The sequence below is a fragment of the Acipenser ruthenus genome, chromosome 11 (assembly GCF_902713425.1).
Source record: "Acipenser ruthenus chromosome 11, fAciRut3.2 maternal haplotype, whole genome shotgun sequence".
Lineage (NCBI taxonomy): Eukaryota > Metazoa > Chordata > Actinopteri > Acipenseriformes > Acipenseridae > Acipenser > Acipenser ruthenus.
This window is the reverse complement of record NC_081199.1, coordinates 11,377,897-11,395,199: the sequence shown is the minus strand read 5'-3', so window position 1 is coordinate 11,395,199 and position 17,303 is coordinate 11,377,897.

Below are 17,303 nucleotides of genomic sequence, written 5' to 3'. Positions count from 1 at the left end.
TAGACATACGGAAACAAGGAACACATAAATCAACTCCCATTATGACATGAAAATCAACATCCCAGCACTGTTACATCCACAGTAATGATTTCATTTAATTTCCTGGGCACATTTATATCATCCATAATTAACGTTGTGTGTTGTAAGTAAATATTTTAAATTGTAAAAGTATAATCAAGCTTCGTTCATTCATGGGGTGTAGCCAATTTATCAGCTATCCCGGTTTCAGTCTCCGTGTAAAGAAAGATAAGGAGGCAGAGTTGTCTAGTCATTAGTGTCAACATTCAGGAGCCAGGTTGCAAACTAGCCTCATATATAAGCTGTGAGGACATGCAGTACATGTATAACTCTGTATTGCCCATTGATTATATGTACAATAGTTTGGCACCATCTTTAGAAAATTACATTTACCATCCAGCCTCAAATAACAACATTTCATTGAGTGTTTGTTACAGGGTCACGTTACACTGTATACATATTTAAGACAGAGGGTATGGAATGGGTTACTAATCATGTTATTGATGCTGAATCACTTGGTCTTTTAAAGTAAATGTTGATTGGTATGAAAGTTTACTCATGTTTTGCTTGCTTGTGAACGTTTCACCTTTAGTTTTTGGCAGTTTGAACATTAAAATAATCCCCTAGCATCCAACCATTACAGTATTCTTACTGTAAGCTTTGTTTATATTAAACTGTGGTTTATACCTCTAATTTCCTGGTGTACCAAAAAAGTTCCGCCGAAGAAACAGTTTTTCTCAGAGAAGAGCGTGTTCTGTGCAGACTGGTCACATGCAAAGTTCTGAAAGATTGTAACCAGTTTGACAAGAAATACAAGCACTGATACGATAAATCACAATGCACAATAATTTGCTTCACATTTTATTTGCAATAGCACTTTGATATAATATATTGTGTCATTTAAAGGTCATTAAAAATGCAGATTATTAGCTAGACATGGAGTAGATTTTATTTATAGATACTTCCATAGCAGCTGTTTTGTGCAAATCTTTTCTTTTAAAATGAATTATTTGCAGTTAAAAACCATATGCACTTTTTTTCACATAAAAAGAAAGAACGTTATACCTTTTTTTTTATTAATGAGCTACCTGTAGTAGGCTATTGGCCCTTTCCGGTCCAATGTCGGACCCTGTCCGACATCATCAAAAAGACGTAAAAACATGTCTCTAGTCATTTTTTCTCCGGAAAAAGCCGAGAAAACCATTCAATGGCCGAGTGAGACCGATAGGAGCCGAGAGAAGCCGAAAAAAGGGGGCGTATCTCATGAACAAGATAGCTGCTTCTGCATCCAGCGTTCAAAGAACATCACAGACATTTGCAGAGCTTTTATTGGATGTTATAGTAATAAAATAATTACTTGGATTGCATTATTGAGTTTGGAGATAAAACGAGTGATCAGGAGATGATTTATCGGTATGCACTACTATGAAGAGGTATGTGAAAAATACAGCGAACAAGGGGTGGGGCGGGGCTGGAGATGCAGTACTGAGTGTCCTGTTGATATGAAGTGCCTTTTAAACCTGTTTTACTGTGAAAAAAATACTTTTAAACAGCACGTCTAAAATAAACTGCGCGTGTGAAAATAAATTGGACCTGACGCCTGAGACGCGCTGAATAAATGGACTGCTAAGGGCTAGAATGGTTCAGTGAATATTGCACATTATTACACACAGGTAAAGCTTTGTGAATAGGGATATATACATGGCCCTTTGAAGTGACAGGACTAACTCACTGTGGACCATATTTCCAAAGCATTAATTCCAGTCTTTAATTAACTACTGTTTTTTGAAAGATGAAAATTCAGGAGGAATGTACAAAACTGAGATACAAACAACCCGTTGAGCACTTTGTGCTTAAGAGACCATCGACAACATAACTTAGATGTGTGACACTAGTAAAGTCTGTAAAGTCAACAGGTGTTTTTCTCCTTTTCAAAAAACAGCAGTTAATTGAAGAATTTTTAAAAATAAGACTCTTTGTCTTAGAAAATCAGCTGTATGGATCACAGCATTTGAGATACCAAGGTAAGGGTTCATGGGTATCGCTTTTTAAATCAAATCAAAAAAGTTTCAATTAAAGATTAAAGATTTGTCTCTGGATTACACCCATATCATTCTCCCAGCCTCCCTGCAAATCTCACCCTTAATCCATCGCCCTTGCCTCCTTGTCCCTTCTGTACATGTATCCAGTTTCATTTAATAAAGAAATACAGTAAGCAGGAAAGAAAAGATCTCCAGCATTTTAATAATCTTTCAGCTCAGTGACACAGATCTGCGTTTAAACTGTGGCCAAAGGAGATTGTGAGCATCAGAGATTAAAGACAAAAACGTCTCATCCAGCCTTTCACATTTCATTAACCTCCTGTGCAGGCTTGCCACCTGTGTAGGTTTTGCCTGGGCAGAACTCAGATTAAACATGATTTTTTGTGTCCTGATTGGACAGCTGACATCTGTTCTTTGTGAGACAGAACTATAACCTGCATTCTGTATTGATTGCCAGTGTTGTGTGCTGCACTGTCGTTGCAGATTCTGTCCCCAAAAGCTCTATAACCACGCATGCAGATGAGCCTGGCTCTTTTGCATAGTGGTTAAGATGCCTGCTTGCAGTGCACGTGGTCGATGGTGAGTGCATACAAGGCCATAGCACAACAAAGTCAACCCAACACTGAAATTGCCCAAAATGCTCTATATAGAAGACACAGTATTGTAATGGGTGGTTCAATAAACTTTTCAGCATTTTCAAGTATGTACAAACTATACATTTTTCAGAAAATACAGACCCCCTCTCCACAAAAAATATTAATATTTTAACAAATGAAAATGGTTCGAGTTAAATCCCAGGAAAAACACTATTGCACTTGAGTGCTCTAATGAACAGAAGATTTTTAAACTGATTTGATATCGTCACAAAAAACAAGTGCTGAAAGTAAACAATATTATGAAGTTGAAGGAATTACAGTGATAAGATTCCTGGACAGTTTATCCTGTGTGCTGATGTCACCCCAGGCACTGGAATCTACAGCTCAATACAATTGTGTAATGCAAACACACTATTGTTATTTATAATACGTTGTTTTTTTTGTTTTTTTTTTATTAACCAGGCTTATTTTATTATCTGTGTTAAAGGAAACTAAAAAAAATAATCTTCATACGGAATGTACAGCTATGGTCAAAAAGTTTTGCATCACCTAGAATTTTAGGATTGAGACATAATTAAACAAAAAAAAAAGACGACATGAACATAATTTTGATCTTTTATTTAACATTGTGTAATCAAAGAAACTAAAAAATGATATTGCAAAAGTCATGTTAGATTTTGAAATGTCACATTTTTCAATTTATGTCAGTCTTTCATTAAGTATATGGAAATCTACAAAGCACTGTGTAATTCAATATATTAACGCAACATTATTCAGCAGGTTTCATTCAACTTTATAAAGCAAAATGAGTTAATTCTATAGGATGGTGGGTGATGCAAAACTTTTGGCCATAGCTGTATGTATGTATGTATGTATGTATGTATGTATGTATGTATGTATGTATGTATGTATGTATGTATGTATGTATGTATGTATGTATGTAAAACAATTATCCCCTGACTCCTCCCAGGCCTTCTTGGCTTGTAAGGCCCCTGACTACAACAACAGTATTTTAAATCAATCTATTTCATATGTCACCGTTTCTCTTGCTGTACAAAGCTGACACTAGCTGGTCTGACTCACCCAGGAAGGCTGCTGGCATCAGTTCCATTGAGTGAACACACTATTTGCTGTTACATGCAGCTCACACAAAGGGAGTTAACTCGAATTTAGCACAACTTAGTTGTGTTTAGCAACAGGGATACAGGGACTAACAGCAGAAAAGTAGAAATAACCCATTAGATTGTTTCAGTAGGAATTTAAAAAAATGTTTTTTTTCATATGTATCCGCAGGAAATCTGTCTGCATCCCTGTTTCAAAGTAATTGCTCGTTGTGGATCTTATTTCCTGACAAGTGCTTCTTACTGACAGTGCTGATACATTATAAATCAATTATTTTAAGCGTGTTCCTGATGCTGCTGTAATCTTCATCTTTTATTATACAATAGCCCCGCAACATGGCATGAACCCAACACGCGTCTAATGTGTAAATGAAAGAATACTGTTCCATTAGTTTAAATATATCCATTTTAATCAGTGAATGGGTAACCATTTCAATGTGTTTGAGAGAGCTTGAGGGACCCGTCATATTTCGCAGAATGAAGGAAAGACGGCTTTATATTAAAGTCAATTCCTCTGAAGCCACAATATTGATTTGTGTTATTGGTACAAAGACCCACTCAGAAAAAGCACACATAATTGATTTCCTCCATTCTTGTAAAATGGGATTGTTTGTCTGAAACCAAACCAATGTACAATTCCTTGAGAACATTTGTCTTGTTTAGGTTGCTTACATGTGTGTTAGTGATTCCTATTTTCAGTTTTAGGAAACATTTTAGAATAGTCCAAAAAATACATAAAAGGCACCATGGCTCACAATATAATCCTGAAACTTTTTAAAAAAAAATAGCCACATTCATAATGATACATTATGATACATTACATGGGGCAGCAGTGTGGAGTAGTGGGGCAGCAGTGTGGAGTAGTGGTTAGGGCTCTGGACTCTTGATCGGAGGGTCGTGGGTTCAATCCCAGGTGGGGGACGCTGCTGTTGTACCCTTGAGCAAGGTACTTTACCTAGATTGCTCCAGTAAAAACCCAACTGTATAAATGGGTAATTGTATCTAAAAAAGTGTTACCCAATTACCTTCAAAGTAAAATCCGGTGGGTTTACTGGTCTGAGGAGATGTGCAGAGAGATGGCTGCGTGGGAATATGAGAGATCTGATCCTTGTGTAGAAAAAAAGGATTTCCAATAAAGCGGCACTGCTGCTGGTTAGGTTTTCTCATCTGCTCTGCACATGCTCAACATGGCTGTAAAGGGGAATGTTAGATGAATACCCCACAAGGATATGATATTCAGTCAGATATCTGATTTCTTTCTACAGAGTACATGAATAACAAGCATCTCAGTGACATGGATCCTCCTCCATGGCTGTGAACACAAAATTAGAGCCAGCAACACACAATGCACAAGCAAACATGTAAGTGAGATCTGTACCCCGAGATTCTGATGCTGTCAATCAATTGTACAATTAGTTTTTTACAAGCTGCGTTAGAATTGGACAAGGGATTCTCTAGATATATTGAAATATATTGAAATAACATACAGACACTTAGTCAGACAGCCAGTCAACCTCTAAATACACTCAGTTCCCAGTGCTGTTACCATGGTTTACCATGATTTGACATGTTTTTGAATATGCCTAACCATACTCTCTGGGCTTTACAATCCTTACTTATGCTTTACTGTGCTTTATACACTTTGTTATGCTTTTGCTATAGTAACATTTTATAAGAGAATATGCAATCAGTTTATGCTAAGGACGGTCTTTAGCATGTGATCATCGGTAGCACTTTATAATAACATCCAATAACAAACACGTTATTAACCCTTTATAGATGTTATACATATTTATAAAGCACCTTATTAGCACCATTATTAATGCTTTATAAGGTCCACTAATAAACACTTCATTAACCATTTATTAACGATTGATAGAGGCTACATAAATATGGAAGAGCAAGCTATACATATCTATAAAGCCATTTATAAATGAGGGTTTATGAAGTGTTTATTAGTAGACCTTATAAAGCATTAATAATGACATTTATAATGTGCTTGAATAATCTCACCTCCCTATGCTGATTTATCCTTAATAATCTCATTTCTAAATGGCTTTATAGATAGTTATAGCTTCCTCATTCATATTTATGTAGCATCTATTAATCATTGATAAATGGTTAATAAAGTGTTTATTAGCGGACCTGATAAAGCATTAATAATGGTGCTAATAAGGTGCTTCATAAATATGTATAACTTGTTTCTTCATAGTTTATATACTATGGATTTGTCATCTATAAAAGGTTAATAAAGTGTTTATTATTGGACCTTATTTAAAGTGATACCTTATCATCTCTCTCTCTAAATGTAAATGTGGCATACATACAGATTATGCTTGCTGAAACCAGATTTGTTGTAGTTTGTTTTCGTGCTTGTGAATGGTGTTGACAAGCTAGTGAACTTAAGACATCTGTATTTAGTCTGATAGTAGTGTAGGTTCAGCATAGGTAGTGGAAATGCAAGCTTCCTCTGGCCCTTGTCAATCTGCTTCAAAACAGCAAGCAGAACTTATTTCACAGAGTCCCAAACCAGGTCAGAATGACCTTCGAACACTCCTGATCTTGGCATGGTGCAAACAAAAAACAAAGAGGTCAAAGACCTCAGGCTGCTTGTCAATCAACTAATCAACAGAAAATCAGTGGACTGCTCCTTTTTTTGGCATATGGAAACGTTTGATAATAGTTAGACAATATCATGGACAATTTAGTGATTAGTTCTGCACGTCAATAGCTGCCATATGCAAGCTCTATCAAAAGCAATCCCCATTACCTTTGCTAATCATAGGTCTGCCCCCAGTGGTATTTGACTGATCTTGCAATACTTGACAGATCCTGGAAGTAAAGCACTGCTCCGATCTGGCTGCAGTGATACTGAGATACTTAACCTAATCACTAACAGCTAAGCAATGATTAAACTGCTCCCTTTACTACTTAGAGGGAAAAATTATGATCCTATTTGAAAGCTGTCTCGCCCGCTCCATTGCGGCAGCAACACATCTTTGTCTACCTCCTTGACTTGAATCTCCGGCACTACCCGCAGTTGCCAAAGACATCAAACCCACCCCCCTGATCCAAAACCAAAAACCTACACGCAGTAAATATTTTATTACATGGGAAAAAAAATCAATCAGAGCTCATCAATAGCAACTGGGGTGTAAATCATTGAGAGGAGAAAGGGAGTGGGTGGGGGGTCCCTTGAAATCAATTTTCACACATTAGAACTATTAGGTTATTGAGAGGTAGGTGACAGATAGGGGCTGGCGGTAAGGGGGATGCACTCGAGAAATATAAGTCTTTCCAACTGCTTATTGATGAGAATGTCTCAAAGTGACTTCCTCCTGGGACCGGAGGAAGAAGAACTGTCCTGATTGATGGGATGTATAAAACTGTAAGTCAGTTAGACGCAGCATAGAGAGACTGGGCGAGCACAGCGAATCAGGTGCCTTATTGGGGAGGGGAGAGGCTCAGCAAACTTAATTTAAAGTGCTTGCAGAGTTCTAACTGCTAATAAACTTAATGCAGTAATTTAGGTGAAAGCTATAAATGAGAGCGCTTTCCATCCGATAATTCAGCCATCCCGACGCTGGCAAAGCGTCTCTCTGCCGTGCCTGCATCTATCACAGGGGACCATAACCTAATTACAGGGCCAGTTTGAGGATTTTTTTCTTTTGTTTGCAGATAAAACAGCAGACTTTGCCAGTCTGGAAAAGAATATGACCAGAGGCTGCAATGTGAGCATTTTTTGTAGCTACCATAATAAGTAATACATGTTCATAGGATTTGTGAAAGCTGAAGTAATAGGCCCTCTTCAGAAAAGTTAAAGGAAAGGCCTTTTTCATGAAAAAAATGTTTTTGGTAGTTCATTCACAAATGTTGGAAAGGTTGATAACTTTTGTCTGTGTTGCAACCTGAGTTTAAGAAATGCTAGTGAATCCTGATTACACAGAACAAGAATATTGTAATAAAAAAGTTATATTGTAATAAAGTTATATTGTAATAAAGTGAAAAAGTTGTTTTAAAATGGCTGAATATAGAAGAATCAAATATAAATCAAGAACACCCTTAGCCAATTTTTGCAGATAAGAAAGCTGAACAATATTTTGAAATATTTTGACCTGAAAAATAGGAGTCATCGTGAAAAAGCCTTAAAGTAATCTTCCCTCACATCTATGAAAGTATGAAAACGTGCAATAAAAATGCCTAAATGCTGCCTAAAAATAAGTCAATTTGCATATTGAAGTTATGAAAATCAAACATCTGTAATATAACTATGAAAATGATTCTGATTATTAGTGACACTGGCAATATTAGTCCCTTCTTTATACAGATCATCCCCTGTGCCAAGGCATGAGCAGCCTATGCCCCTCAGACAGGTTTGGTGTTTACAGTGAACGTCCTAACACCTTGTAACCGCTTTAAAAAAAAAAAAACTGGAATAAAAGAACATTGCAGTCAACTGCACAGAAGTCCAAAACATGCCTTTTGCAGCCAAAGAATTTGGGTAAGTACCTCTGTTAAGTAAAAGATGCATTTACCTTGTGTTATTTATTCATTTTTTGTAAATTATCACATTGTATTTCTAAAAATAGTTGGATGACTATACTAATAAACACCACATTAGATGCATTTGGTTTATTATTTAGGTAGTTTCAAATTTTGATTAAATACCAACATTTTGTTAATGATTAATGATACATGAAGTATGTTTTTAACTTCATGGATACCTATAACAACCTGTTGAAAGTACTAAATCAGGAGTAAATTAATCACTTAGAAACATTACACTGTTTTGGGCAGAACATGCTATTCATGCCATCATTTAAATCAACTGTATAGACTCTCCAAATTAAAAATATTAAAGACAGCAAGCATACTGAATTCAAAATGTAGGCAGCATGTATTCTCAAATGGTGTTCCCAGCCTCTCAACATGAGTCTTCCTCTATACACACATACACACACACACACACACACACACACACACACTAGAGTGAACTTGTCCCATTTCTTTAAGTGCTCATTACTTTATAATGACCTCAGCTGAGATTGATGTTGAGCTATGAGATCTTATATTTTTTACTGGGCCCTTCATTGTGTGCCTGATCTGACATTCCAGATGATCAGACACACAATACCAGGACACTGAGACCAGCAGCACCCATTGCTGTTCCAATGAGTGCCATCTGTTCCTTCTTTTTAAATGGATTTTCTATAGGATACGTTGGATAGATTTATGATGAAGTCACATGGGACTATCTTTGATAAAGTTATAAGGCTCTCATTTTAACTCTGATTGAAAGCTTTTTCATATAAGTTGAATCAACCCATATGCTTGGAAATACTAAAAGAAATGTAATAAATTCAGTGACGAACATTGCGACAAAGTCTTTTTCAATTACATTTCTCAACACGTTTGGCTATATACCCAAGCATTCTGTTTGGCTTTTTGATTGCTGTGTGGTTGCTGACAGCGATGAATCTATTACAACACGAAGGTATTTCTCTTGGTGGGCCTGTTCTAGTTCTATCCCACCCATTTGTTGTGACCATCATGTAACGCTCCACTTTGATGTTAATTGGATAGCCAGTTGCTATGGAAAAGGCTGAACAAAACATGTATTAGTTCTAAGGAGCTAACTTTTCTGCTTAAAGCCAAGAGTCATTTGTGTTAAAGCACATCTCCTGGTCTAAAAGCTGGATCATTTTAAGAACAATCACACAGAGTGGGCACGACAATGACAATGTGATCTTTCACCTGTCAGCCACACCTACTCTTTCTATCTGTATATATTTAGAGGTGGGGCTAGCAGAGTTGAAAGGTCACATTGTTAGCAACAGAACCCAGAATCACTCAGAATGAATGTAGACACTATAAAATACTAACATAAAAAACGCAAGTTAAAACAAGTGAAGCTGCTTATTCTTTAAATTAGATGTGTATACCTGGAATATGGGTATAATGTGGGATTCAGCCTTTTTGTCATTCATTGCATCTAATTGTTCTTAATGAATGTTCCTGTAACTGACAAGTGGGCAAGGCTCAAGTTAAATATGAGTATTAAGCATTGTCCTTAATACTATATATTATTCCTACTTGGAAAAAATCTTCATACTTGTTTCTGATACTTGTTATTTGACTCACCCCTATTCTTAAAATAAACATTTACGCATTTAAAAAATATGAATATGCACAGAAATGTTGCTTGAGTTTGCATGTTATCAAACTTCTTGTACTTTGTTGGTTCCCAGTGTCACAGAGGTTCATTGAGAATGTATTGCAAGCGGTAGCTAGACAAATGACAGAACAGCTTGTACCTGCCTGGGAATTGCCAGAAACACATATTGGTTATCACTTCTTTAAAACAACTTGGCTTGACCTTTCTACACTGCCTCTACCAAAAACAATTGTGTGGTAGTGGTTTCAAAGCTTTCCAATTAAGATCAGCAATCATTTAAAATCGCTCATAACTCATTTGGTGACAGCACATGACCTTTAAATTGCACAAACAAGGAAAGCAAAGGTTTAGACAATGTTTGGTATTAAAGCCCAAATCCACGAACTCTGGCCTTTCCAGGAGCATTGTAGAATGTGCAGGTAAACAATGCTGAATAAAAGACTACATATATTTCTGTATGATGATATTTAAATGGATTTATGCTGTTCGACCCCAGCGAGTGGAATCTGGTTAGTTTCAATCAAGGAGGGCTTTGTCCTGATGTGATACTATGTAATTTCATAAAGAAGCTTACATCAGGCAGAGCTAGATCAGGAGTCCACTGTACCGAATCTGCATTTCCATCTGCACTGTGAAACCTGTCAGTAAAACATCTCTTCCTTCCAATACTAAAGTGTTTGTAACAAAGTAATTACATAAATTGTTTGCACCATGCAATGTATAAGTTTTCAAATGCAAAGTTTTGATAGAAATTTATGTTTTAGCAAATGTTCATTTAAAAACATCTGGCACTAGATTACAGAACTTGCTGTCTTCAGACCTTGCTTTCAGGCGGTCTTGCACTTTCATGGTCATCCTGAGAGAATAATTGTCCACACCACCACTTCAGGGACTTCTTTCCTGTCAGTAACCGACCAGCTGGTTCCCCTGCTTTGTAGCCAGCAAGATGCTTGACCCTGAACGACCAAGAAAGTGAAGCAGTAACAGATCTGCTGGAAGACAAGGCAAGCTACCCTTCTATAACCTCACATAGGACCAGATGCTTTAAGATACACATACATGCTTGTGATATCATTTTCTCGAAACTGCACAATGAGGCCTATAAAGTGAATGGAAGGTCACAACAGATTAGATTCATAATGTGTGTGTGTGTGTGTGTGTGTATATATATATATATATATATATATATATATATATATATATATATTGGTACAAACTCTTTAAATGGTTTATTTCTCAATCATATATCACAGAATCCTTTAGCAGAGTGACAACATTACTTCTAATGTGCAGACCAAAGTACTCAATGAATCAATGTCACAGCCCAGACGAAGGAGTTGCTTAAGTGTGCAACCATTTCATAGATAACCTTTCCTTCTCTACTTTACTGCACAATCTCCAGTAATGACTAGGTTTGTAACTTTTAACATCTTAATGATTAGTAAAGAAAACACAGAGCTACGAATATGCTGGTTACCTCAACGTTAGGGTACACACCTGCTGTAGATGTCATACTGTGCATAAGAACATATGAATGAGGGGGGCCATTGGGCCCATATAAGCTAGTAGCTGATTGGTCTCAGAACGTTTTTGAGTTGGCTCTTAAAGAATCCTAGTGATTCAACACGACTAGGTAACCCATGCCATACCCTCATCACTCTCTATATGAAGAAGTGTCTCAGTCTCCTACCCTCTGTTCTAAGTCTATCTCCACTTAATGTCTAACTGTGTCCTCTAGTCCTGGTTTCTGTGCTGTGCTTAAAGTATTGGTTAGGGTTAGCTTTTCTTAACTCCTTTTTAGATGTTAAAGACTTCAATCAAGTCCTCCCTAATTCTTCTTTGTTCTAGGATGAATAGATTTGAATAGATTTGGTTCTTTGTCTTGTAACCTTCAGAATATAAGACCCATTTACAAATGGATAATATATGTACGTGTGCTATTCAGCTTGCACAGTATTCTTGGGTTACAGTATAATAATAGGGTAGTGTAAATAAGGCTTGTGTTATACAAGGGAGTTAAAGCATTCATGTTACACACAGGGTGAACTAAAAATGATATTTAACATAATGAAAGCAAAAATGTCACTTCCTTTAAATGTTCTTACTTTTGTGTGGGTTTACGTATCCATATATTGTGTTTGAAATTGGTGTGGTGTGTAGATTACACATGATCACAAAGGTTTGAGTTGAGCCAAACATTTTATTTGTAACCTGAGCTGGATTTGAAGTCAGGCCTCCAGAAGTGAACGATACAAGAGGCTGGGGAATCTACCCACTTTGCCACCTATCCCCAGAGCTGGGCACCTTACTGAAAAAAAGTTATTACTCGTTATTCGATTCTTCAGAAAAAGATAATATAAGCTCTTAATACTTAATGGTTATATTTCTTTCTCTTGTCTTGTTCTGTGAAACAGTTGTTGTGACTGTTGTTTACTTTTTAGCTGTATGTCTGGTAATTCATTCATTAACTGTGTCAAACAGGTTTTTACAATGTTTGTAGTATAAATACATTTCACATTTTGGCATATAAACATAATGTGATGTATATTTCACAATAATTAACTTTCAATAATTAGGATTTAATAGAACCACGAATAGCAAATCAACAATAACAAAACAAAAACTAAAAAAAGGTCTATAAAAAAACTATGTGGTGATAAAGCAGTAAATGTAAAAACAGTGGGGTGATGCAATAAATGTGGCCACCACTGTAAGCAAGAAAGCAAACAAACAAATAAATAAATAAAAGTGGTACGTACAGTCAAGAATGCTCTCATCTCGATCTTGTCCGAGTATTAAACTTCAAAATATGCGGTGGTAGACCAGTTTCCTGTATGACGTTTTTAAAGTGTATCATCAAATTTGGCCTGTAAGGATACAAGTTTTTTTTTGTTCCTAGTGCCTAGCCTTATTCAAATACATGACTCAGAAAGACTGATTTGATTGCCCCACGGCTTATTATTGCAGTGAGACAACCAGGAAAAGAGATTGCGTCATCAGTGTTGAGGCACCGACACTAGAACAGTCTGGTGCGTTGGGGTTAAAAAAGAAAAGACCGCTAATGTAGATGTACAACACAGAAAAAGGTAACAAGACTAACTCATTTATTTTTTTCTGAAAGTAACTGTAATATTATTATACCCATTAAAAATTAAACTTGTTATATTAACTCGTTACTGGCAAAAGTAATATTATTACAGTAACGCGTTACTTAAATAGTGAGTTACCCCAGCTCTGCCTATACCCATACCATTGGGTATGTTCTGTATGCACCTTCTCCCTTGCATTGTAGTACATTGTGTACATTGATTACACTGGAGAGTTTGTCTTTTCATGATAAACAAGACTTTAAAAATAACATTCTTAGCTTGCATTAGCATGGCAACATTGGACACTGTGACCCACTTTAAGCCTAGGTCTGATGGAAGTACACCATGGAATGTGGGCCTACATTGGATCCAATAAGCAAGGATAAAATAGTGTGGCAATAAAGTTAATTTCTGGAAGTATACCCTATGATAGGTCTATTAAAGGTTCAACAACTTCTATAGTACATCTTTCCTTGTTGGCTGTCACATTCACATTCCTTTACAAGACAGAATGCAAGTAGAGCAATGTGAAAGGCTGACACAGCTCCTGTAGGTGAATAAACCAACAACTCTGTGTCAAGCTGCATCGGACGTCACTGCACTAGCTGATGGATTGGGCCTGAACTCTTGAACTGGTCAGCAGCCCCGTCTGTAAATCAGATGCCTCGGTCTCTCCGCAATGCGAAATTGAAAGAAGCAGTCGTGACACGGTCCAGCAAAGAGGTCGCAATTTTGTGTTAACGGCTTGCCCCGTCGACGCTTTAACCTCCTCTGATTAATGTTAATGCCCGAATGGGGGGAGCAGGGTTAAAGCTGGACAGGAGATCAATAATCCCTAAGGCAAGGGGCAAAGAGAACGCCAAAGGGGAGCTTGTAAGCTGGTAGTTCAGGAAGGGTCACAACAGCTTGTTTAGACATACACGTTTAGGAATGCTGTGCATTACAGGAAGTCTCTGGGACTGCAGAACAACAAGGACCAAGAAGGTTGAATTTTTCTTTAAAAAAACTTAACATTTCACCCTATTATCTGAACTTGGGACAGATTTTTGTCTTTTGTTTTTTGTGCATTCCACAGACGTCATTTTAAAAATGAAAAATATGAGCTGTGCCAATCAGAGAAAAGACAGGAAAGGAAAAATACATAGGATTTTAAATGCTTTGACAAGCCTTTAAAACCTGCCCAAACAGTTGTAAAGGCCATATTACAATTCAAATCAAATAAATCATTAAAAACCAAACTTACACTTAAGATTATATCTCAGGCTAGCTGTAGGAAACTCACAAGACTTCACCTTATTTCTGTCAGTGTACAGGGTTCATGTATGTTGGGGCCTGTACCCAGCTCAGGTCTAGAGGCATTCATACTCTCACCCCTAGCATTGACTGGAACTCTGGGTAAGGGATTGACTGCTGTAACCAGAGGAGCTGAGCACACTCTTAAAGTAGCATAGTCCTGTCTGCATTAACCACTACAACATTAAAATACACAGACTTAAACATATGCCAAGGCCAATCTATACAAATAAGTCCTCAATTCATTCTGGAGTATAGTTCCAGAGTTTAGGCACACCTGGGTAGAGAGTCTAACCAAGACTGCAGGACACGACTAAGCCAGCCGTTACGAGCTTCTCAAACTCTGTATTATTTAGCAAGGAAGTTTGTACTTACAGTAGCATCTGCAATTCAAGCCTTAGGCGTCATTCACACCGGGTTCATTTCAAACCGTTTCAATTCGGATTGTTTGCTTTGAAACAAGGTATCCATGTACTAGCTGTTCACACTGGCCTTGTGTATAAACGAACCAAGTTCGTTTGGATGCGAACTGGAGTTTGTTTTCTTGGTTCACTTCCGTGTTTTCTAAGGACTCAGTTCACTTGTGTTCACATTGAATAATCAATCAAACTCGGTGCCTTTCTTATGAGAAATGGACCGGATGTTTACATTGTCTGAGGAAGATCATTTCAACTGATACAGTATTTTGATAATGAGGAAACTGTCAACGACGCATAGAAGTTTCAATATCTCACTTAAAATCTGCAGCAGGATAGTTTACTCTTTCTCAAAGTAGTTATGTTTAAGTTATTTACAGTATTCAAACTTTTTTTTTAGGTAAGTGAAAAAAAAAAATTTTGTACAAATTCCACGTGTAATAGTCATTAATTGGAAGCTTACTTAACACCAAATAACAAACGTTTTTAGCATGAACTACATTTTAATGGTGTTCCTATACACTAATTTATTTATCCCGTGCCAAAAATAAACCAATCATCTCTGCTCTTAACTAATAGCCTGTATTGGTAAATATATTTGTATTTTAAGCAATATAACGGATCGTTCTCTAATTGTGTTTACCACCAGCTGAAGAAAGTACTTTATTTATTTTACACAATACAATTTTTCTAACAAACTGCTGCACCACGTTGTTTTGAGCAAATTATTGATCTTAATAATAGAATAATTCATACTGTGGTATATATTGTGCAACTTTAGGGTTCTTTAAAAAGTCTTTTAAAAAATACATAAAATTGCTATGCCTTTTTTCAGCTTTTTGGTGTAGTAAAATATGAAATGCCAGCACCTGGATACGCAATCATTACACAACAGAAGCACATCGGCTCGTGTGCAGTTTCTCTTTCTGGAGTTTCTCTTTTTAACGTGGTGGTGGGAACGCAAATTGTCTTATGCAGGGCTAGTTGTTTTAAAATATTTTTTATATATTAAAAAAAAAAAAGTTCCCCCTTCGAGGCGTTGGGCCCCAGGGAAATTTCCCTGCCCTCCCTGCCCTCTCGGTGGGCCTGCAACCCAGCTCACCGCTGCAACCCCACTGGTGTGCGGTGAGCCAAGGACTCCCCAGCCGACCTAACCCCTACCCTGCCCAGGCAGCACTTGGCCAATTGTGTGCCCCCACCTAGGAACTCCCATCTACGGTCGGCAGTGACATGGCTTGGATTCGAACCGGCGGTCTCCAAGCTATAGGAGGAGGGGGATAACAGGACTTGCATGATACCCCCTGGGGGGCAAATGCCATGCAGTGGAAATACTGTGTATCATATACAATGTCTTCACCCTAAAGCTTAGATAAGCAAAGCTCTTCAGTTATGGTGTGATGTTCCTCCTGAGCTTGTCATCCGGTCCTATCAGGATCATCTCAAGAACACCCACGGGCTCCAGGCACTCATTCTTCTAAAGGAACTTAAAGGGAGGGCCCCCTTGGAATACAGCTGTGGAACCATTTCAGGTTATTGCTGTAGCTGCTTGGATAGCAGTCGTTATGAGGCTGGACATTATGAATAGACTTTTTTTGGATAGACTTTTGCACTAAATTTACAGGTAGAGTTCATAGGCCCAGAATGGGGGGTGGGGGGGTGGGGGGCTGAGAAGGTTCAGGCGATTTTTATTATTATTATTATTATTATTATTATTATTATTATTATTATTATTATTATTATTTATTTCTTAGCAGACGCCCTTATCCAGGGCGACTTACAATTGTTACAAGATATCACATTATACATTATTTCACATTATACAGATATCATATTATTTTTACATACAATTACCCATTTATACAGTTGGGTTTTTACTGGAGCAATCTAGGTAAAGTACCTTGCTCAAGGGTACAACAGCAGTGTCCCCCACTGGGGATTGAACCCACAACGCTCCGGTCAAGAGTCCAGAGCCCTAACCACTACTCCACACTGCTGCCCTCTGCACATCTTAACCTATATATATAATCTTGAAGCAAATCTTACCTGACACCTCCTGGCATGTATTTGTTACAAGAAGACCAGCACTCACTTCACATCTTTTAAAAGATGGCTTTATTTATGTCTTTATTCTATCTTTATTTTTTAATCAGCAGACCTGCAAGCACAGATTTGTTGCAGCTAGATGCCTTCAAGCAAAGTTAATTACATTTTTATATAATTCTTGGGTGATTATTACAATTAGTTGATTTTCTTTGTTCTTAAAGGGAAAGAGTCAACATCACACTAAAACAATCCACAAATGTTGTTTTTCAAGAGATTATTTTACAATCAGTGTTTTTGCAACAGTCTCAGTCTGCCGGTAGACATTTCTGCTTTTCCTATTTTCCTATTGTTTTCAATCATTTAAGCCAACTCCAGGGAATTAAATGTTTAGAATAAAGTGTTCTTCTTATAAGCAGCAGTAAAATAGAAGACTGCCCCTCTTGTGTTGGGCTGCAGACATTGCCATTTATTTTCCAATACAACACTATAGATTGAACATCTAAACTTCTT